The sequence below is a fragment of the Halyomorpha halys genome, unplaced genomic scaffold (genome assembly GCF_000696795.3).
Source record: "Halyomorpha halys isolate HHAL.00 unplaced genomic scaffold, Hhal_1.1 Scaffold1102.1, whole genome shotgun sequence".
Taxonomy (NCBI): domain Eukaryota; kingdom Metazoa; phylum Arthropoda; class Insecta; order Hemiptera; family Pentatomidae; genus Halyomorpha; species Halyomorpha halys.
In genome coordinates, this window is record NW_027109254.1 from 488,569 (window position 1) to 500,769 (window position 12,201).

The 12,201-nt window shown below is 29.0% G+C and overlaps 1 long non-coding RNA gene across 1 annotated transcript in view; it reads left to right on the top strand.

The window, feature by feature from the left end:
• The window catches only part of LOC106688314 (uncharacterized), a 205,420-nt gene that overhangs the window by 133,769 nt on the left and 59,450 nt on the right, over window positions 1–12,201 (top strand). The gene's annotated exons all lie outside the window — the stretch shown is intronic.

Here is a 12,201-nt window from a genome sequence, read left to right on the forward strand (position 1 = left end):
GTTTTATTTATTATAAATTATAGTTATGTATGAGTGGGTAAAAATCCTATAGAGCAAGTAACAATTAACAACGAAAAATTACTAAAGTTATGCATGAGATTTTTTTTAATACTTAAGTTGTATTTAATATAAATGTTTATTATTAATTTGGCTCAGGCACAAATAAATAGAAAAAAAAATCTTATTCACAAAATTTGTCACTTTTACCCATATGCTTTAAACCTATTCGTATGCATATTAATTAGGGTATCGAAAGTATCGCTTTTCATTTTCTCCCAAATAATTTTCGAGATGTCTTCAGTTTCGTCCTCATTTTTAGTTTTAAAAAACTGAGGTAAGGGAATCGATGTCATAAAATGTTTGTCTTTTTGCCTCAAAGATATGATTTTTTTTTTTTTTCAAGATAATAAAATATTACTTAAATAAACAAAAGAAATGAGCTTTATAAACAAACCAAAAAAACCTTTCGGAAAAAAAAGTGCTATGGACAGTTTTCCTTGTAGTCCTTGGGTGAGGGATATCTGCAATGGCCAGACTGTTTTTTTTTTTTTTTTTGTATTTAACCATTGTAATGGTTTTTAACTTCTTATACTACTGTAATTTAGTACCTTTAACAGGAATACTAAATATTCTGCTTAGATCATTATTAAGAAAAACAAAACAGTTTCCCATATTTTATATCGTCTTTAACAAAGAAGTACATAATATGTCTAACTGATAAAGAATTAAGATAAAAATAAACGTAAAATTTACTAATAATTATTGGAGAGCACAGAAGACAAAATATAAGGTTAATAAATTACAGAAAATCATGCAAGAATAGGCAAATTTCAATGAAACATGAATTTTTCTTTTCCCTAAAAACTGACTCCAAGAAATGAATGATTCTCTACTTTCAAAACAGAAAGTCTAATTGGCTTAAAACAAAAACCCCCCCTAATGTACCCTATTTTTAGTAGTCATACATTAAATGTTATTTTTTTTTTAAATAGAGAATATGTAGGTACGTTATAAGACAATAGGTATACAATAATGTTCCAGAGGTAAATTAAATTTTCCAAACACCTTCAATTAACAACCATCCCCATCAAGCCATATTAAAAACAACGTATAATGATGGCTTGTCTCTAATTAGGCAAATGGATCAGACAAGGGAATCCAAGTTCTTTCTTGTTTTTTTGTGTGTGTGTTTTAGGGTGAATCATTTTGTATTAAGTAAGATTTCTATCTATTTCTAGTATTTTATTTCTCTAATAAGTTAGTGGTCCAGGTAAAATAGTGAAAAAAATTAATTTTTTAAAATAAATTCTGAACGGACTTGATCAATGTAGTTAGTATTAGGAGGAAAATAGTTGACTTAAATTTTACATATTTAATTTATATATACCCAGCAAAGTGGTAAAAATAATAATAATTATGATTATTTTCGTAAGCCAAGATGTGTTTCTGAAAAACAAAAACAAAAATTCTAATAAAGCTAAAAAAATCTAATATAGCTAAAAACAAAAAAAAATTCTAATATAGCTAAAAACACAAACAATTTCTAATATAGCTAAAAACAAAAAAAAAATCGAATATAGCTAAGAACAAAAAAAAAAATTCTAATATAGCTAAAAACAAAAAAAAAGTTCTAATATAGCTAAAAACAAAAAAAAATTCTAATATAGCTAAAAACGAAAAAAATTCTAATATAGCTAAAAACAAAAAAAATCTAATATAGCCAAAAACAAAAAAAAATTTCTAATATAGCTAAAAACAAAAAAAAAATTGTAATATAGCTAAAAACAAAAAAAATTGTAATATAGCTAAAAACAAAAAAAAATTCTAATATTGCTAAAAGCAAAAAGAATCTAATATAGGTAAAAACAAAAAAAAAAAGCTTAAGATAATGAATTAATTAAATTTCCAACATGATAATAACACAAGAAATGATAGGGTTTAATTTTTAATTTAATTTAGTTTAGTTTTGTTGGATGTATAATTTTATGACTTTCAACAGTTGTATAAAACGTTTTTGGGCTTAAACAGTGGCTTCAACTCTACGTACAATAAAAATTTTATGCATAAATATTTATAACTTAAATTCCTCATATGTAGTCCAATCAATCGCGTTTTAAAACGATTCGTTGACCGATTTCAATCGCTTTACTTTTTGTTTCTTTAAAAAGAATATTTTCAAATATTAAACGAGAACAAAAAAAAAAATCTGGTACATTTTTGAATTTTCGTATTACGTTGAAAACCACTTTTTTATCTATAACATGTACCATAGTTTTTATATTTTTATTTGTTATGTATTTCTCTATAACTACTAAGTTAGGAGAAAAATGACTTCTTCAACGTCAAGAGAACTCATTCAGAATAAATATGAATAATAATAATAGGTAAACAATGCATGAATCGAAATACATTTAACTTTTACAGTATTGTTGTTATTTTGTTTTATATGAAAAGGATGGAAAGGAAACAGCTAAGGTATTTTATTTTATGTTACATAATATACGCCCAGAGGTGAATTTTTAGACTTTCAACTTAAACAACAACTAATACATTTATTTACTAATAGAGCTACTACACTCCTAGGTTAATTCGATTATCATCCCATTTTAGTGCGAATTTCATTCTTTGACTATTAAATAATATTTTTCAGTTTTTAAATAAATTGTTCTTTTTTTCATAATTTATGACAAATAATAAGAAAGAAAAAAGAAAAAAAGTATAACTGTACATGGTCAAACCTTTTTGTCCTTTGACATATTTCTTCCATTCAAAGCTTTGCTTACAGGTTCAGAGAGACCAAGAGCGTCTTTTTATAAAACATGGTATTATAATCGTTCACCTAAGGATCGGGGCAGTATCAAAGGTTGGAGCAGATGGCTCCAGAGAGTTGCTTTGAATTATTGAGGCAGCCTAAGAGCTCTTGGCTATCGGGTTCAAGGGCCCACTGTCGGTTCCTGAGGTCCAATCTACTTTGGGGGTGTATAAGTACCTTAAAGCTCTCTGGAACACCGTGAAAATATAAATAAATTAAATTACATTAAACTAGGAAGATTAATTAATTTTTTTCAAAGATTTTTTATAAATAATTATTGATGAAATAAATTTATGAACGAGATTGGCCGATAATATTTATTTTTTTTACCCTTGGTGGCTGAGGTATGGTAAAAATTATCAATTCAATTATCCGTATAATTATTAATAGTAATTATTTTTTTTTATTATTTATGTGTCATTTTATTACTGTTCCTTTTTCATTATTTTTTAAGACAAATAGACAGTTTTAATAAAATAGAGGCACAAAAAGGCACTCTTTGTATTATAAAAAAAAGATAAACAATAGATCTAATTAATCCCACAATTGTAAAAAAAATAAAACTACATAAGTACAACATTTTTTTATTAATTTCTTTTTATGTAGGAATATGTATACATAATGAACATAAATGTCCATTCTTTACCTGAAGGACATTTTAAGATAGGTTGTGGGATCGGCTGGGTGCAGGGGTGCACTCGCCGTCTAAATAACATAAATTATAGAAACGAATTATTCAAATTATTTTTTAATTTATTAGAGATTAAGGTTAAAAAGAGTACGTATTTATACGAAATAAAAACTTAATTAATATTATGACATCACAATTACTTATGAAGAAACTTCCAATTGGTGACAGTTCTATGCTATAATGTCTCTAGGCCATTTGATTTTCAGACAATTTTTATAGGTGATTTTATAAGTGACAATGTTTATTAGTTGAGGTTTATAATAAATCCACTAAGGGTTTGATTACTATCTATGCATTTTTCGATAAATTTTCATCTTGTTTTTTGTATAGTGGAGTTCTATATTCGATTTTATCAATTTCTAAGTCGATTTTTGTATTTATTATACATTTTAAAAAGAAAAAAATCAATAAACCTGGGTCATTGCTGTGTAGAATTAACTGTTAGTAGCTATATGAGAGTTTTTTATTAAAAAGTTCTGAGATCATTTTCTTTTCAATAGTTTTAGAGAATCACCAGAATCGTTTCTAGTACTAGGTTTAAAAACAAGTGAGATTGAGTATAAGTAAAGTCAATCTTCCTGGGCCCACAAAATGAAAAACTTCGACCCCCAACCATGGTGGATATAGAGGGAATACAATTAAATTGAAACCTGGCTATATGGAAAATTCCAATGCCATCAAAATATTTTTAAAAAAATATTTGGTCCCAGTATATTTGGAACTATAGTAGCAATATCCTAAACGTAGGTGTCATTGTTCTTAATTTTATTTGTAGCTCATGCTAAGTAGCATTGAGGAAATCACGAAGGAAATCATATTTTGGGTTCAGGAGGAATTCGATAAGTGTAGCCCTGAAGATCAACAGCGAACTGTGACATGTTTATTGATGGTTATATTTTATAAAGTTAGAAAAAAATTCGAAGATTCAAAAAACAATACCTCAAGTGCCTGAAATATCTATAAATATCTAACTAGTCGATGTTTCGCCTAATTAGACACAGCCAGACTGCTTTACCGTGCGTTTTCAAAAGATATATCGCTTAGAAGGAAAATATTTTTTTTTTTATACAACGTAAATGAAATTTTAAATTATGCAATTTGTAATACTCAGTAAAAACAATACATTTTGCGTAAGATTAATATTTCATTTTTTTCTCTACTGAAAAATCTTGTGATTTATTTTTCGCAATATTTATCTATTAACCTATAAAAGCTATTAATCTATAAAAATTAAAACTAATAAACTATTTTAATAATAGTATATTGTAAATAAAAACATAATTTGAACTTTTTTTCCAATTATTATTAAGCTTAAAAGGTAAAAATTAGTAACAAATTACCCAAATTTATTCGGAGCCCAATGAATACCCCACTTAATCTTTATCCTCGGATTCGTAACGATGTTGTCAAATCAATTTATTTATGAAACATTTCCATCAAATATGATAAACTTAAATAAATCACTTGTAAACTTGAAAAAAAAAAGTTTATGTTCTTATTTGGATTTGGATTATATTTTGTTTCTTTACTCTTAATCGTGAATTTTTTAGGAAGTATTATTATTATCTATATTATTCCATTATTAATTTCGTGTTATCTCCTTATCAGGGTGAATTTATACGAGAAACCTACAAAAAGTACATCAATTTCAATCGTTCACTAAGGCCTCATTTGGTCTGAGGATTTTAATTTTTTTTTTGTGATATAAAAATATGTTATATATAATGTTTTTAACGTAAAGGAGTTTATATGTCAGGGTCTTAAGCTCATTAGTATATAATTTTATATAAAAACTCTCTTATTTATTATCTAAGTTTATTATGATGTATATCATGTATACGATGATATCAATAAAAAAAAAAAAAATTCTGCATCTGAGTACCCTAACTACCCTGGAATACTATTGTGTTTAATATCCACCCCATCCGATCTGAACAAAGGAGCATATAAAATTAAGACGATGGAGATCTGTCGAGGCTATAAGGCTCACCATCAACTCGAGTCCTTTGCAATAACCTTAGACCCTTGTCTCGGAAGGAATTAAAATCTTCACGACGGAATAAATTTGCATGTAAAGGACCCCTTGTTTTAATCGAGCTGTCCAAGCGATTTCCCGGAGATTCCTTGTTAATTTCCATTTTCGCTCCCTTGCTATCACGATCCTCTTTCAAGAGATATTTTCCAGATGGCGACGTTCCCAGGACTATTAAAATATTACACCGAGATAAGACTTATAATATTACGTACAATTACTTCAGTTTACTTAAATTGAAATTTACCCGATCTGTCGTATTCTCGTTAGCACCGGCTATGTTGTATATTGTTATGCAGGTATTTTACGATTTTTATATGAGAATTAACTGCCAACCACTATATCTAGAATTTTGCAGCATTTTATTTATATTCTGTTTCCTTAACATTATGTCGCATTAAAAAAAGACTTACATTAAGTGGGAACCTGGAACATCGTTAAAATGAGGAAAATACCAAATTTTTGATTGTGGGTGCGCTGGATTTTTCTCATAAAATTCTTTAATGACATTAATTGTTATTGGTTATTGTAGGTTGTATTTGCTAAAATTTTATTGTCGACTTATTAAGTATCAGAAATTATCTCATAAATATTTTTTTTCGAAAACGGTCGAAATGTTCTTTAAACAGTATAACTTGGGAATGATGCTCAATTTAGTTTTGAAGTAAGATGTATCCCTCTGTACTTAAAGCTTTCCTTCCATAATTATCTCCATTAATAGACGTTTAAATTAATTTAAAATGAATGTTGCACTTTTGTTTTTATTCTTTAATTCTCAAATTCTATTCATTTTATGGTACCCCATATGGCCCTTTGCTCCAAAGGGGCTAAAGGATTATTACTCTTACTACAACTATTGTATTATATTACATACAAATAGGATTATTATTGCACTATATTACATGCAGAAGCCCATACTATATCACTTTTAATGTCTTCCAATGATCTATACATCTAAATCGCAAATTCATTCTGCCGTTTTTTTCATACTGAAGTTATAATTACATTTAACTTTATACTTAAATTTCTTTAATAATATTACTGACAAAGTTTACTCATATTTCATTGATGTTATTCAAAACCTGAATAAAGATATACAATGAACTTCGAGGATGAAAAATTAGTCTTCAAAAAGTTTGTCCTACATTACGTTCTTACTTACAAATTTAACATATTTTAATGTATAACAAATTGTAAATTTTTTTGGTTTAAAAAATGATCAAATATTTAGAATTTTAACGAGTACACAATAACCGATGATAAAAAAATAAATAATTTGAAGTATAAGACATTGATGTGCGGAAAACCCTTGTTGTTTGTAAGAAGCAAGAGGAGCCAAAAAAAGTTATATTTTAAAAATACGTCTAGCTATGTCCTCTATCAAGTAATTCAAGCTTGAGTACAGTAAAAGCATACGCTATTGTCCTTTAAGCCATGGAGACAAATCCATTTATACCTTCTAAGCTATTTACGTTGGAATGTGAGGTAAGGAATACTTGCTTGGATAAGGTCAGCAGTGGTTGGTTGATTGCCAAGGAATGACATGCGTGAAATCCATCTTCTTTTCACGAGATAATTTTGAAACGTTTCCAAAAATGTTATCTCTTCTACAATGATAATAATTTCTTTATGACAAATACACCAGTTAGCTTTGTATTTTTGTAGGAACGGTGAAAAATATTTATCCGAAAATTTCCTTTCGTGTTTTATTTTTCAGAAATCTAGGAACAAATTTGGTTCCGCACAGTCTGCCTCAAATCAAATTTTTCTTGAGTAAAAGTGAAATTTAGAGGTGATATAGGAACTGAAATGGTTCCATATAACTTATATCAAATATTATTTCGCTTACGTGTACGCAGGTGTATTTTTCTTTATCCGCCCTTATTTTAAAACGTCCGATTGTCCTAAAGTTGGACTATCTCCAGTATCAATTTTATGAATCTCATTTACCACTTTCGTTCATGAATATATTTCTCTTGATAAGCAACTTCTATAGTAGATTTTACTCTCAAAAACCAAATCAAATTTATTAATAAATAATAAATATTTTTCTTGAACCCTAGATTATAGTTAAATATGTTCTTACGCCATAGAAATTATGAGGAACCCATCATGAATTTTCTATTTAATAGACATTGTTTAGAGTAATAGGTGATTTTTATTTAAAAAGTTGAATTTATTCTCAAGAATTCATGATATTTTACGGTTAGCTGGAAACCGCTCGAAATTACCGTATTTCTGAGAAATGACAGCCTAGAAAACCAACAATAAAAGAAAAAAAAATCATTTCGTTGTTGAACATTACTATAGTTTACTAGGTCAAAGAAAACAGATCCTAGAGAACTGCTATTTATAACGGGCTAAGTAGCAGTTCCAGCTGGGGTCAGTGAGGTAGCAGGTGCGACCAACTGTGACAGCTGTCACTGCTCATAGTATTAATTATTCCTAAGCTCTTCTGTGAAGTTATTATTTATTATTGAATCCTATTGTGCATATATAGTAAAACGAATTTATATGCCTCATTCATTTTTACTTTAATCAGTCATAGTTCTTGGGTGTGAAAGTAAATGGAGTTTTAGATCAAATCTAACGTAACATTGGTGTACTTTTTAATCTGGGTTACAGAACAGTTATCGAGCGTGATTGTGACCAAATCGACTCCTTGCACAACCGCTGGTATAGTAACAGTACTTCCTTACAAAGTACTACACCCCAGACCCTTCAAGAGTTGTCGCGGTACAGATTTAATTTTATTTAATTTACAGAACAGTTAATTTTCAGACATTTGTATCTTCTGAAATATGATAGAAGTCTGATTAAACCAAATATCTGGATAATTCTGTTATTTCCATAAAAAGAATAATCGAATCAAAAGTCTCCTAAACTATATAAAATGTACCCTTACCCTTATTTTTCAAGGATTCACCAATTCGGTAACATATTATAAGTCATTTAGATCTAAAGCTTTAATTCTTAATCTAAATTGATAAAATGAAACCGGTTTAGAAAATAACTCTAGTGTATCGGTAAGAGATAAGTAACACCATGAACCATTTGTCAAATTCGCTTTCGGATTTATATAATTAAATCTCTTAGGCAAGGAAGATTTTTAATAATCCAATGAAAAAAAGTGTATCATAAGTGAATAATTCCTAGAGTCTCTTATGCCGTATAGAGTCATTTACACTATGTAGATATAACTACGTATGTTAAACACACGGGGACATGACGTTTTCTCAAAATTATTGGTAAAGATTTTTTTTTCAGAAAAAATTATATAACTATAGGTTTTGGAACATTTATATCTAAAAAACAACAACAATAAATATCATATCTTACAAATATCTTTAAATGAAAACACTGAATTCAATTATTTCACTAAAATTGTTGGACAATTTCTTAGTAACCACTCGTTCACACACGCCCCTTCCCCAACTTTGCTGGGCTGCATCAGGCCTGGGTCATGAAATTCAAAATCAAAATTCAAATGAAAAAATTCATGCTACAATCATCACATACGGTCAACTGCTAATCTTCCAATATTCCTCGCAAAGCAAAACTTTGCGTTATTTAGCCGCTTGAAATCCACGTTTTATTTCAATGTTTAAAACTAATTTGTTTCCATGGTTCTGTTAGTTTAAAAATTTTGTGGTTTTAAAAAAGATAATTTCAGAATAACACAATTCAAATATTATTATAGTTTTTGCTTCCATTTTGACAAAAACCATGATGACAAAAAAACACATAATACCACATTCCTCCTTTCCTATAGAGAATTGGACCACTATCTATATAGACATGTTTGTTGATTGTGAAATCTGCTTTAATTTTCTTAGATATTCCTAAAAACGTACGGGAAACTCTGTACGTTTATATAAATCACATATATTTTTCATTTATCTCATGGATAGGCATAAGCAAGGTGCCACTTAAAATACCTTTAACTAAAAAAAAACTCCATAAATAATCGAAAATTTGACATTAATGGATTTCCAGTTGCGCTTGTAATTGTTTTTTGTAACTTTCTTGAAATATTTTTTTCGGGTAGAGACAATTTATTTTTTACTGTTTAAAGCCTTTACTACCTCAGGGTAGTATCCTTGGACCTATCCTTTATACAGTTTTCACAGCTGACATCCGAACCCATCTTAACACTTACTCCTCACCTCGTATGCCGGTGATAGTCTATTGGCAGTGAACATTGTATCCCAAACCCTCCAATCCCACATCACCACCCTTGAAGAATGGTGCCAAAATTGGAAGATTAAAATTCATTCCAATAAATCCCACCAAATCACATTTACCCTCCGTCGTAAACCAATGACCTCTTGCACTACAGTATCCTTTAATAATACCACAATTATTCCTGTCGAACAGATCCGTTACTTAGGACTACATTTCGACAAACGACTAACATGGAATCCTCATACATTACTGAAAAGACAGGAAGCTGCTCGTCGATTCCGACTATTACAAAACTTACTAGACAAACGGTCTAAATTGTCAATCCATTACAAAAGACTGATCTACATGACTATTATAAGGCCTATTTGGACATACGGAGTTTTGGAGCTCCACTAAACCATCAAATTCCTCCCGGATCCCCAATCCTTGCAGTCCAAAATCCTTCGTAAAATCCTTAATGCTCTTTACTTTGTCACAAATAGTCATCCATCACGACCTCAATGTCCCATATGTTGCCCATTTGGCCAAACCAGATACCATTCCTTCCATGGAAAACTTCCCAACCACCCAAATTCACTTGTTTCTAACCTGGCTAATCCTTCATTACCTAATAATCCTCCTATGCGTCTGAAAATAAGATGGCCTCGGGATCGTCTCCTCTTGAAATGTTATTGGAGTTCTATCAATGGGTAAATTCTCCACATCTTTGTATCATGTCACTATGTCACCTACAGCAAATTTACTTGTTGTATATATGTTATACAGTTGTAAATAACAATAAATAAATGATTAAAAAAAAAAATGAGTCTTTCTGCTCTTGATGAACAAAGAATGTTATATCATAACATTATACAAACGATGAATGATCAGCTTAAAATGAATATCAAAAAGCTACCAAAACGCACCAAATGAAAAGAATCATTTGTGTTCAAACATTTTTTTTTAATTACATAGCTCACTTGATTGCTTTTCCGAAGAGAAAATTCCATCCTGTTTTTCCTGAGCAATCTTGGAGAAGCTCTTCCTTATCGGAGCTATTATCAGCGATGCTCCTTATTTCCTCTCGGTGAGTGACCCGATTCTGTAACGGACTGCGACAAATCAGCCAATAGCAGCCGCTATATCCGCAACTTCTCTGATTCATTGGCTGCTCTCACGCAGACCCGCCATTTGCTGTGCTAGTCTTCACTGTCGTTGCTTATTTCCTATCTCTACCTCGTCTATTCCCTATTTTCCTAGATGGTTTTTATTGGCGATAGGTAATCAGCATTGGTTATTTGTAAAAATAGATGTAGGTATGCTCGGGATAAAAATAAAAATTTCCTTAAATTAAATTATTTTTCCCTTTCCAGAGATTATCTTGGTTTAAATATAAGCCTTTTAAATTATTATAATTAATAATATTAATCCAGATTTCTAGATTTACTTTTTTTAATAATATGTTTATACTTTTTAATATTTTCAAACTTTATTAAATATTTTATTTATTTCATTAAATAAAATAAATATATTATGAAAAAAGAAATGTCAGTAAAATAAAAACATTCTTAGTATTAGTATGATAATTTATTATAGAAATTGGATGAGTTAGCTCCATCAAAACCCGTACATTTGCATAGTAATATACTCTTTCCGCACTTATATTATGTTCAGATTCGTCATATGACGACATGTAATTATTTTCGCAATATTCATGACATATTGCATTATAAATAAAAAAAAATATTCAAGAAAATTTTTTGTATATTTTATTACTTATCGATTGCTTTTTTCAAGAATAGTGATATTTTTATCTGTTAACTGAATAATTAACATGTATTATTATTATTATAAACAAATATGCTCAAAAGACTCAACATAAAATTTATACGTTACAATTAATTGACCTCAAAGAAAGGGTTTTGATTATTGCTTTGTCATTTGACGGCATGTTTATGTTTATAAAAATGATTGTTAAAATTACAGAACCTTTTATGTCTAAGTTAATATGGTTTAAAGGATAATTATTAAAACGAGGCAGATAAAAGGCGATTTTATATAAAACTTTATGTTTTGGCTATTTACTACCTCTTTCTATATTTATTTATAATAATAAAAAAACATCCAACAGGCTCAAATAATAGATCATATTGAACTAAAATGTTTACAATTATTCTGAGGTCCTATTTTCTCTTTTTAATGTTAAACCCGGTCATAGAAAAAATAATTAGTGCCCAAAAGGCATAATATACAAATAAAAATTTTGGATCCTCCAACTCAATTTGTAGAGGTGCCTCACCTTAGATATTGCTTAGAAAGAAGAAATGTTGAAATCCTCAAAAGTCACTTTTTTAACTAATTAATTCGTACACTAATTTTTAACCCTCTCATCAATTGGTAGGAGCTTTAGAGGGAACCGATAAAAAAAATTTGAACAGGACGGAATTTCGGTTGAAATGCTTCCCTTACATTTATACTTCTATATAGACTAGAAAATATTAT